Source organism: Notamacropus eugenii, chromosome 1, assembly GCF_028372415.1.
Source record: "Notamacropus eugenii isolate mMacEug1 chromosome 1, mMacEug1.pri_v2, whole genome shotgun sequence".
Classification (NCBI taxonomy): domain Eukaryota; kingdom Metazoa; phylum Chordata; class Mammalia; order Diprotodontia; family Macropodidae; genus Notamacropus; species Notamacropus eugenii.
This window is the reverse complement of record NC_092872.1, coordinates 552,849,833-552,862,781: the sequence shown is the minus strand read 5'-3', so window position 1 is coordinate 552,862,781 and position 12,949 is coordinate 552,849,833. Positions and strand designations below refer to the sequence as shown.

Sequence of the window (12,949 nt, the reverse complement as noted above, 5' to 3'; positions counted from 1 at the left end):
GGTATAAGATATTGGTCCAAATCTAATTTCTGCCAAATTCTTTTCCAATTTTTCCAGAAATTCTCATCAGACAGAAAGTTCTTCCCCTATGATTTTGTATTCTTGGAGTCTTCATCTATCGTCTTTGATTACTTCTGAGAAGTTCAGGTCTCCTAACTCTAAGATCAATCAACACACATTCGTGCTTCCCCCAGATACTCTCTTGAATTTATAGATGATTCACTTTGCTTAAATTTATGAATTTGGAAAGGTGCCCTTTTTGAAACTTTCTCTTTTATAAGAGCTTTATTCTTAAGAAACAAAACAAAACAATCTGCAGTACTAAAAATTCAGTTTCCTACCTTCTTATTACAAACTGCCTTACAGAACAGATTGCACTTTTATACTATACTTTAAGCCTTAACACGCACAGGAATAATGCTAGAAAAAAATGAAATGAATTTCAACAAATAGCCAAGCCTGCAGTTTCATAGGACTGGTGGTTTCTTTGGTATAATAATCTTTTTTTTAAGTCATGTATATTTTATGAGTCTGAAACAAACCTATTTCAATAAGTCTTTGGGCTATAGATGTAGGAAGGAACACGATGTAATGTAGCATATCATAATATATGAAGCAATCATTCAAATCTAGCTTGCAGTACATAAGTCAATAAACTTCTCCTGTATTGAGACAACTGAAGTATAGGATATTCATGCAGAAGATGTTTATTCAATGCATTGAGAAAAAAAATCCATTTGTCTCTCCCTTACCAAATGTGCCTGAAAGTTATTGCTAATTTATCACAACAAAACCAACCACCAATGCACAATAAACAAGCAAAACAGAATTGCCCTTCCCCCTACTCTTATCTTATTCAGCAAGAATTCAATATAAGATTAGTGGATTTACACCTACAAGGAACCCTTAGAGGTTAGTAAATATTCATATCCATTTTATAGATGAAGAAACTGAGACCCAGGTAGGTGAAATCACTTGCATATTTAATGGGGCTATGGGTTTTATCATTGGCTAATGAACAACAGAAGTTTTCTGTCTTTAAAAGCATAATTCTACATCAATCCATTGGCCACATGATATTGTGGAAAGAACTAGGGCTAGAATTCACACCGTCTTTTAACTGACCAATTAATAAGCATTTAATAAATATTTAGTAAATGCTGAGAATTAAAAAAAAATAATTCTAGGGATTCTAAGAAACAGAGGTAATGAATGAATTAGTGAATGAGTAAAAGAATTCCTTTAAAGTAGTCAGACTAGCACAATGGTTATAAATTTAGCTTCAGAACTAGGAAATTGGCTTCCAAACTTACCTCTGAAAAATACTGCCTGTATGGCAGTTGGGGGGGGGCGGGTATCGCTCAATTTCTTAGTGCTCTGGGCTACTTTCTAATACTTTGAATTGTCCTGACTTGCTGTGGTAGAGAGATACTACTAATTAAGATATATTCTCTAACAAAAAAATTATGGAACCAGTCCATTTCTCATCCTTTGAGCCAATCCCACTGCTAAGTCCTGGTGGCACAATTAATAGAATGCCAGGGCTGAAGTCCGAAAGACTTATCTTTGTGATTTCCAATCTAGCCTTAGACACTTCCAAGACATGTGACCCTGGTCAACTCACTTAACCCTGTTTGCCTCAGATTCTTCATTTGTAAACTGAGCTGGAAAAGGAAATGGCAAAAAGGAAATGGCTCCAGTATCTTTGCCAAGAAAACTCCAAATTATGTTATGATGAGTTGGGCATGACTGAAAAAAGGGAACTGACAGCCTAGAAAGAGAGTTGTGGTCAGCAAATTCACTTAGTGGATGAGTAGAACAATAGAGTATTTATTTGACATACCTTTGCTAGTGCATGCATCCTTTTCATTTGATTATGTTTTTTTCAGAATCTGGCAGGAGGAGGGGGATGAAGATGGCGCTACCTGGTCCCAGAGATTACAGAGAAGAGTGACTTAGTTCTTCCCAGACAGGATCTCTGGTGGTCCTTTTTGGAGGATAGTGAAGTAGCAGTGAGTGGGAGGATGAATAAAAAAACAAAAGGAATGAAGTGAAAGGGAGCTATGTTCTTCCTGGGCGTAATGTAGAGCTAGAATTACTGGGAGGTAGTAGAATAAGTACAAAGCATATAGAGGAAAACTCCTGGGCCAGAGAATAAGGGATAGAGACTGTACATGTGGTTCCATTGGTAAATGGAGCTCCCAGATGAGAAAATTCTCTCTACCAATACAGATCATCAATTTCTCTACTACTTAATATTTTTGGAGAGCACCAGAAAGATCCTGTGCCAAGGATCACACAGACAGTATACAACAGAGATTGAAGTGGAACCTAGGTCTAAGAAACCTAGAGTCTAGAGACATCTCTGAGGTCAGCTCTCTATCCATTGAAGAATCCTGTCTCTCTTGAATAAAACAGATGTATTTATATGAACCAGACTCAAAATGAATAAATAGATAAATGAATAAATATAGATTATCAACTTGAAAATAAGACTTATGCATGATATTTGAAAGATTAATGGAATATATATATATATATTTATATCTATATATATCTATATCTATCTATCTGTCTATCTATCTATCTATCTATCTATCTATCTATCTATCTATCTATCTATCACTTCCATAAGTTTCAAATTTTCTCCTCCCTCCCATCTTACCTCCCCAAGATGGCATACAATCCTATTTGGGTTCTTCACACATATTCCTATTAAACACATTTTTCACATTAGTAATGTTGCACAAAAGACTTAAAATGAATGGGAGAAACCATGAGAAAAACTAAACATAACAAAAGAGAAAATGCTCTGCTTCATTCTGTGTTCTGATTCTGTAGTTTTTCCTCTGAATGTGGATGGTATTTTGCATCAGGAGTCCTTTGGAATTCTTTTAGGTCCTTGCATTGCTGAGAAAAGCTAAGTCTATGGAAGTCAGTCATTGCACACTGTGGCTGTTACTGTGTACAATGTTCTCCTGGTTCTGCTCACATCACTCACCATCAGTTCATATAGAACTTTCCAGGTTTTTCTGAAGTCTGCCTGTTTGTCATTTCTTATACCACAATAGCATTCCATTACATTCATATGCCACAACTTGTTCAGTCACTCCCCAATTGTTGGGCATATCATTGATTTCCAGTTCTTGGCTACTACAAAAATGTTGCTATAAATATTTTTGTACATGTGATTCCTTTTCCCATTTATGATCTCTTTGGGATACAGCCCTAGAAGCAGTATTGCTGGGTCAAAGGGTATGCACATTTTTATAGCCCTTTGGTAATAGTTCCAAGTTGCTCTCCAGAATGGTTGGAATAGCTCTCCAGTCCACCAATAATGAAATAGTGTTCCAAGTCTCCCACATGTTCTCAAACATTTATCATTTTTCTGTTTTATCATGTTAAGTGTGATGTGGTAGCTCAGAGTTGTTTTGATTTGCATCTCTCTGATCAATAGTGATTTAGAACATTTTTTTATGTGACTATAGATAGCTTTAATTTCTTCCTCTGAAAACTGCCTGTTTATATCCTTTGACTATATCAATTTGGGAACGGCTTGTATTCTTGTAAATTTGACTCAGTTCTCTATTTTAGAAATGAAGCCTTTATCACAGACACTAGTTGTAAAAATTCTTTCCCAGTTTTCTGCTTCCCTCTTAATCTTGGTGGCATTGGCTTTGTTTGTGCAAAACTCTTCAAACTAGTGTAATCAAAGTTATTCATTTTTCATTTCATAATATTCTCTATCTCTTGCTTGGTCATAAATTACTCAATTACCTATAAATTTGACAAATAAACTATTCCTTGCTCCCCTAATTTGTTTATAGTATCAGCCTTTATACCTACATCATGTACCCATTTTGACTTTATTGTGGTATATAGCGTCAGGCATTAGTCTATGCCCAGTGTCTTCCCCACAATTTTTCAGTTTTCCCAGCAGGTTGTGTCAAACAGTGAGTTCTTATCCCAGAAGTTGGAGTCCTTGGTCTTATCAAACAGTAGAACACTATAATCATTGACAACTGTGTCTTGTGTACCTAACCTATGCACAGGTTTGTGATCATCCATCTTTTTCAAAGAAGACCATGACATCAGAGAAATGATGACGAATTGCAGCTGACTTTGTTTTGAATGAGGGAGAGCTATACAAGGTCATCAACTTCATTTTATCCTCATGAGCCATCTGGATCCAGCAACCAAATATTCATCAGGATGACTGGAGATGACCCAGGATGCAGTGGGAGACCTTGACCATTTTTTGCTAAGCCCTATTCAGGTACTCTCTTAGAGTAAAGTGATGTCCATTGAATAAGCTTCTTTAAGAAGTAATCAGGAAATGTCCCTTTTAATGAGCAAAAGAAAAAAAAATAAGTAAATCAAGCTGGGAAGGAAGGAGCAACAGTTATTATTGATAATCACTCTTAAACCAAGAGGATCCAGAAAACAGCCATTAAGCGGAGTTTGGGTATGAGCAGACTGAGCTGCTTGAATGGAGACCCAACTAGCTGGGTAACTCAGCTTATCCTCTCTCTTCTGTCCCCCACTTCCTTCTCCTCTCCAAAGAAAAGTAAATTTGGATGGCCAGAGGATGCCCAGTCAACTTGGGATTTACTGGCTAGATCTTTCCTTCTTTCTTTCTTTCTTTCTTTCTTTCTTTCTTTCTTTCTTTCTTTCTTTCTTTCTTTCTTTCTTTCTTTCTTTCTTTCTTTCTTTCTTTCTTTCTTCCTTCCTTCCTTCCTTCCTTCCTTCCTTCCTTCCTTCCTTCCTTCCTTCCTTCCTTCCTTTCTTTCTTTCTTTCTTTCTTTCTTTCTTTCTTTCTTTCTTTCTTTCTTTCTTTCTTTCTTTCTTTCTTCCTTCCTTCCTTCCTTCCTTCCTTCCTTCCTTCCTTCCTTCCTTCCTTCTTTCCCTCTCTCTCTCTTTCTTTCTTTCTTTCTTTCTTTCTTTCTTTCTTTCTTTCTTTCTTTCTTTCTTTCTTTCTTTCTTTCTCTTTCTTCAGTTCCTTCCCCCCTTCCTTCTTCTTCTTCTCTCTCTCTCTCTTTCTTTCTTTTTTTAGTGGAGAGAATGGATGTATATAAAAGATGTTATGAAGGCAAAAATGACCAGATTTGGCAACAGATTTGGTATGTAGAGTGAATGTGGGTGAAGAGTTAAGGATGAAACCAAGATTGCAAGCCTAGATAACAGAGAAGATCATGATACTGTCTACAGTATTAGGGAGGGGAGATTTTGAAGGAAAACTGGATTCTCTTTGGACATGCTGAAGTTGAAATACCTGTGACACAACTCACAGAAGGCAGAAGGTGCTATGAGACTGGAATTTAGGAGAGAGACTAGGCCTAGAAAAATAAACTTAGGAATCATTCATAAAGATGAACGCATAAGTTAATGAAATCATCAAGATAAGATAGAACAAAAAAAGGAAAAGCCTTTGAAAAGAGTCATTACAGTGTTCTCGCCATTGAGGAATGAGTCCAGAAACAGTATCAGTGGTAGGGAAAAATCTTTGAGGGAAGGCAGATGAATAGAATATTCAATGTCCTCCCTCAAAGAGCTGGAGAACTGACTGAATCTAAGAGGTTCTTGGTAGAATTTCTTTCCTGGGAGGAAAGAATAATAGATTGAGAATAAGAGGATATCAATTCAAATCCCGCTCTATCGTTTACTTCTTAAGTGTTATAGGGCAAATTATCCCCTTCTTGGAACATCAGTCCCTTGTCTATCAAATATGACAGATGAGCTAGACAAAAAGTAGCAAACATTTGGCCTCTAGGTCATATTGTAGCCCACAATGAGTACCCAATTTAAAATGTAATTTTTAAACAATTGGGAAACAATCAACTGGTTTATGCCAAGTATCAGTGGCTCAAAGTCACCAAATATGCTTTCTCACCACCATGAATAGGCTTGTTTGATGCAAAATACCATGAGAAGGAAAAAATAAACACACAGAAAACTTACCACTTTCATAGTCATGAGATTCACTTGTAGTAAAAGAGTACTAGATCTAGTTTAGAGGATTAGATGCTGGATCTGATTTAGAGTACTGGTATTTAAACCCTCCTTCTTCCACTTAATTCTTATAAGACCTTAGATGAGTCATTTAACCTTCCCCAGACTCAATTTCCTCATCTGTGAAATGAGAAAATTGAACTCAATGATGATATAAAAAGTACCAACTATCTCTATATTTATGATATTAATATTATGATATTATTTCAAAAGATTATTGAGTCCTACAAGGTGAGAAATGCATGACTATTGTTCAGTCTAGTTGATCATCAGGATCTTCACAGAACATTTGAACTGAGAATACTTTAAATATTAATTAAAATATTAAAATAATATTGAAGCAAATTAGCATATAACAAAAAAGCAAATAGTCACAGATATAACCAGAAGAACAATGGATTTGAAAAAAGTTAAAGGAACTTTGGTAACCTGGAGAGCTACCAAGGGTAATAATAGGAGGGAGAAGTTCATTAAGACCATGCCATGGGAAATATATGAAACCCAGCTAGAAAAGTAGAATGGTGCCAGATTGTGGAGGTCCTTGAATGCCAAACAAAAGTATTGATTTATTATTTTTGACAGGCAGTAGGGAGCAACTCAGAGAAGTGACATGATTAGATCTGTGTGTAAGGGGCAAATTGTCATCTTATATCTCTACCACTACTTTCTTTGAAGACTGTATGGTGACTGCATTGTCATAGACTCTTTTCCTGTCCTGTACTTCAAATATGTTTTCCCTCTCACCTCTGACACAAGACATTAAATCTTTCAGATTATAACTTGTTGTACTCCTTTCCCTAGAAGGGTTCATTCTTTGGGGCATTACTGATTGTCTACACAAAACTAGTGATATTTAGGACAAGGGAGATGGGGGTAGGACTTGAATGGTGAGTATCTTCATATGTTAAAAGTGTTGTCTTCTAGAACAGGATCTGGTCCCAGAGGGGAGAACTAGAACCAAAGGGTAAAAATTATGGGACATATTTTAACAAACCAGAGATTGGGAATATACCTATGATTTATTGCTATAGGGAACAGCCAGATGAGGAAATTCCATCTATCAATGGTTCAATTTAAATAAAACAAAACAAAAACAGCAAAAACAATATCTTCCTTACAATAGGAAGGGCCAAAACAGAGGTAATGGGTTGCCTATTTCTAGAGGTTAAGAATAAGGGGACAAAAAGGTTTAGACAGATGAAATCTAAGATTCTTTAGAACTATTATATTCTCTAGTTTAAACACCTCTCTTTGGCAAGTGAAAAATGTTTTTAAATAGCAATGATCATTTATTTTGAAAATCAAAAATAAAATAGTCCCACTATTCTAACTGTTACAGGGAGCACACTGACAAACAGAGACCAGGAAAAGTTTAGTGACAATTTCATGGTCATGGAGGCTCACCAGATGGCAAATAGCTCTCTTCCAAAAGGAAATCCTTAAAGACTGATATGCATAGGGTTCAGATGGTTTGATAATTTTTATGTGTATGCCACTAAGTAGAACTAAAGTTAATGATGGATGACCTATTAAGAAGATGTAAAAGCAAAGAAAAACTTAGCAATACTGAAATGTTGAAGTCATCATCTCCAAATATTTCTCCCTTTGAGTGACATGTTAGCTCCAACAGATGTATGCTTCTTTTTTTATCAAGTATTTTATTTTCCCCACTTACATGTAAAAACAATTTTAACGTTTGATTTTAAAATTTTGAGTCCCAAATTCTCTTCTTTCTTCACTCCCCACCGCTCACTTCACTGAGAAGGCAAATAATTCAAAATAGGGCATACATGTGTGGTCATGAAAACCATTTCCCTAACCATCATATTGTGAAACAAAACAGAAAAAAAACCCTCAAGAAAAATAAAGGAAGCAAATAAAGTATGCTTCAAATGTACTCAGACGCCATCAGTTCTTTCTCTGGGGATAGATAACATTTTTCATCATAAATCCTTCAGAGTGGTCTTTGTATTTCTGAGAATAGCTGAGTCATTCACAGCTGATCATCTTACAATATTGCTGTTACTTTGTACATAGTACATTTCACTTTGTATCAGCTCATGAAACTCTTTCCAGGTTTTTCTGAGAGCATCCTAGTCATCATTTTTTTGGTGAAATAATATTCTGTATAATCACATACCACAATTTGTTCAGCCATTCCCCAGTGGTTGGGCATTGCCTCAATTTTTAATTCTTTGCAAACCAGAAAAGAGCCATGATAAATATTTTTGCACATGTAGATCCTTTTCCTTTTTGTTTTTTATTTCTTTTGGGATACAGGCTAGTAGTGTGATTGCTAGGTCAAAGGGCATGTATGGTTTTATAGCCTTTTGGGCATAATTCCAAACTGCAGACCTAAACTGCTTCAGAGTGGCTTGTAATGAGCTTTGGATAATGCCAATAATGACCTGCTTGTATCAGACGCAGAACCTCCTCAACATCTGCCAGTAATTTTGTAGCTGTTTTCCAATTTAAGAAACAAATGTTTTCCTTAAAATTGCATAGTGCCTTGAATCAAGCCAGGTCATGTTTCAAGGCCACACATTGGTCAACAGCAAAAAAATTGGGTCCTATTACATGGTAGATCTTATGGAACACAGTGAGAAAAAGTGAGATAACTTTTCTAGAATCCTCTGCTCTTTTCTTCCCCTTTGAACACTAACACTTCAAGTTCATCAGCGTGAATAGATAAGAAGCTAAGAAGCTTGACACCAGGCCAGAGTCTCCAACCCAATATTTTCCATCCAATATTAGCAAACATCTTAGGCTATAGTTCTACTTAGAAGCATAATCAGAAGACTAGAGATTTGGGTAGGACCTTAGACGCCATCAAATTCAACAGCTTCTCCCAGAAGAAATTCAACTTCAACAAAGTTAACAACTCATCATCCAAATTTGTTTGAACAGTTTGAACATCTCCTGTGAGAGTGAACTCCCCTGATTGTTATTTCTAAGTGTTATTAGACAATCAAGATCAGCCGTGATTCTTGAAGGCCATGCCAGCAGAGAATAAGATAGAAAGACTTCTAGAATAGATATGAGAAGTCTCTCACCTGTCATTTGAGACCCAGACAGCTAAATTCAGATAATAGCATGTGTGAAAAAAACAACTTTAGCACCAGATCAGTATTTTGTTATCCATAGTAACTCACAAAGACTTCACCAAAGCAAGAAGAAGCTGATAACTGCGTTATGATCTCACACTAATGACATAAATTACATCTCTTTTGATTTGGGGGAATGAATCAACAACAATATGTCACATTAGTATAGGACTTAACAGATTACAAAAGGCTTTCCTTAAAATATCCCTTCAAATTTGGAATTCATTAAGCACTTATTAGTCATGTATTGTGTGCCATGAACTATATCAGGCTCTGGGGAAATAAAGGCAAAAATTAAATATCCCCTATTCTAAAAAAAACTTCCATTCTGTTGTTGGGTTTGATAAAAAAATCTGATGTCTATTCCACAATAGCCTTTCATCTGTTGGAAACCAGCTCTCCATTAATCCTTTTATTGTCAAATGGAGAGGGGGGGAGGTTCTTAATGATGGCATTGTGACTTTATTTTTTCATTTGTGCCCAGATCATAGTCAGTAGATAATGGAACTAGGAAACAGTTAGGACCTTAGGACTGGGACAGCCAAAGAACAGGTGTGAACAAAAGAATATAGTGCCTGGAAGCTGCTAGTTAAGTTAGAATCAGATGCTGAAAAATAAAAATTTGAGATTAGACAGGTGGGGAGGGAGTGTTAAGGTAAGGCAGCAATCCAGAAGCTTGACTAGCAGTGAAAAATCAGATATGAGGTAATGACAATCTAAGTTCTTGAAATTAAAGTCACTTTTGCCTTAGTCAGTCAATTTTTTAATGTATTTCAGCTGGAATGAGTACCAAACTCAGGGTACAGGCACAACAGATGGGAGTGGTAAGCCACATTAGGAAGTTAATAATTGAGTCAACCCTGTTAGTTAGGGAGTATCAGTCAGAGTCAAGGACAAATATTAAATAGTAACATAGTTTAATAATCACAACCAGATTGTAAATACATCTATACACATACACACACACAATGAGTAAAATGTATATTGAAGGTTTAGGAAAATAATAGACAAATGTGGCTTAATGAAAATATTAATTCATGAGAAGCTCAAAACATTATTTCTACCATGGAATGGTAAACTTAAAATCACTTAAATAATTTTAATCTTGCCCATATGCCAGGAGCCATGTATAAGAACTCATAAAAGTATTTATAGGCTCGATAGAATGTAGGTAGTCATTATTATAATATTAATTATTATTATAGTATTAATTTAGGGTCACATAATTTGAAGGTTAGGTGTTACTTTTATGATATTCTAGACAAAATCCTTCTAATACAGGTGAGGAAACTGAGACTTGAAGAATGGAAGTGACTTGCCTAAATTTTTTTTTTAAATCTCCCCCAGGTGCCTGGCAGAGAGCTTTGCATATGCTAGAAATGACATGACCAAAGACACAAAGCTATAAAGTGTCATAACTTGACTTGTACACATGTTTTTGATATTCTAAAGTGCATGTGATTAAGCCTTAATCACTGATTAGGCATTGCCTCAGTCAAACTAAGACCTGTTAAAGACCTTAGCTTGAAAAGAACAAGGTCCCCCACTGCATCCTGGGGCATCTCCAGTTGCCCTGATCTATATCTGGCCATTGGACCCAGATGACTCTGGAGGAGAAAGTGAGGCTGGTAACTTTGCACAGACCTCCCTCACTTAAATCCAATACATTTGTATGTCATGGCATCACCTCCCTGATGTCATGGTCCTCTTAAAGAATTAAGAACAAACAACAACAATAGCAATTATTACTATCATTTTTCAAAGGAGGAAACTTGAGATTGACAGAGCTTAAAAATACCTGATGTGTAACAAGATCACACAGCTAGTAAGTGTCCAAGCAATGATTTCAACTTAGATCATTTTCATTCCCAAAGTAATATTTCATCTACTTCACCATTTGGCTTCGCAAGGAAAATGATGACAAACCCCTACCTAGTCAAGACATTTATTAATTCTACCTCCAGATCAGAAAGAAGAGAGATACATCTTTTACTTCATTTTAGGCATTAAGCTTCCTTATTAAATTTGTACCTCCAAAATCACCAGTTTTGATATCACATTCATGCCTTCCAGTGATGCTTATCACAACCCTTCTACTACTTGGTAGATGCTTTTCAGGAGTAGCTATGATCAATACTAATACGAATAATAATTGTCCTATAGTCACATTGGTGAAAAGCTTCTCCAAGCTTAGAGGAACTGACATTCAAACAACTGCAACATTGCCTATTAAAGGTCAGTATCTGAAATCTTTCTAGCAATGGAGTAATTGCCAGAGCTTGAATTTTGGTGACACAGCCTTTAAGAATTGAGAATGCGATGAAATGCTAGGGAAAGGATGGGGGAGTGCGGCTAGCCAATGAAGCACGCACTAACCTTTGATTGTCAGTGACCACAATTTAGCCTCTAGGGAAGACTGATAAGATGTCTACAATCACGTGTTCTCTTTGAGAAACTGTATTTTAGGAAGAACATCAAGAACTGAGTGTGCCCAGAAGAGGGTATTTATGATGGTTAAGGAACTGGGAATATTCATTTTTGACAGGAGAGGGTAGAGTACTTGGAGTCCTGGAGTCCTCAGTTTGTCTCCTTCCATAGACATATAGTAAGTGTGCCATTTTGTATGTCACTCAATTTCTATTAACCTCAGTTTTCTCATCCTTAAAATGGGCATGATAGAACTACCTGCCTCAAATGATTATCAAGAGGGTCAAATGAGATAGCATATGTAAGGTACCTTGCAAACCTTGAAGCACGATTTCAGTGTTAGCTGCTACTTATTTACTTATTCATTCATTCATTATTATACCTGGGAAGAGGAGACATGGCTGCAATGTGATATCCAAGCACTCAATGAATACTTTAGCACGTGGGAGAAAAGTTAGACTTAATCTGATTGGCCCTAGAGTTTTGAGCTATAACTAGGGCCCAGTTAATGTAAATAATGAATCCTATGAAATGGTCACATTACTTGAATTTGTACTGCATATTTCCACTGGGCTGGAATCAATGATTATATTTTACATAATTATACCTTTGAATAGTGCAAACTAGAAAACATGCAATCACTTCTTGGGATACGTCACTCACACTACTCAGAACCTAGCTGTAGAATCATTGTGTAGAAGATTCAGGAAAGCACATTTGTAATCAATATATGAAAAATCTTTCTAAAACTTAAATCTCCCCAAGAAGGAAATGGAGAGTAATGAATTTTGTTTTTGGAATCTTCAAGGAGAAATTGGATGACTTTTCAGGGGGAAAATCATGCTTCAAATAGGGATTGGACGAGGCATCCTCTATATTTAAAACTTGAAATCCAAACAACTTGTTAAAAATATTTTCATGAGCAAGAATTACATTTAGAATTTGGAAATGGGTGTGTGAGTTGTAGATGTAAAACATTATGATGGATATATTGTACTGAGCCCCTGTCTACCAGGACAGCAGGACCTTTCCAGTGACGTGTGTCTTGCCACTTTCTTGAGAGAAGTTGACAGTCTTAATTAGATAATTATATATAACCTCAGCACCTAGTACAGTGAATAGAATACTGTAGGCACTTTATAAATGCTAGCTAGTCTATTCACTCATGCATTGTCATACTCTATACAATAGAGTAGAAGCCACACATTTTTAAGAGCCCCACCATGGAAAATAGTCATCCTATAAGGCCACATTACCCACCACAAGAATTCTTCTGATTGCTAACAACTCCCAATCTTCTTTGAAGAAGTCTTTGGTTCCTGTCTAATAATTGGTTCAAAAAAAAATACTTAACATGTACACTTCATCTTTTCACCTAATACAACAATGTTTACCTTCAGCTAAGGACT

The 12,949-nt window shown here is 36.1% G+C and overlaps 1 long non-coding RNA gene across 1 annotated transcript in view; it reads left to right on the top strand.

The window, feature by feature from the left end:
- Nucleotides 1-12,949, top strand: part of LOC140520381 (uncharacterized) — a 188,353-nt gene that overhangs the window by 157,921 nt on the left and 17,483 nt on the right. Inside the window, exon 4 of the long non-coding RNA XR_011972484.1 lies at nt 4,053-4,276. This is a non-coding gene — a long non-coding RNA (uncharacterized lncRNA). The remainder of the gene's footprint in view (nt 1-4,052; nt 4,277-12,949) is intronic.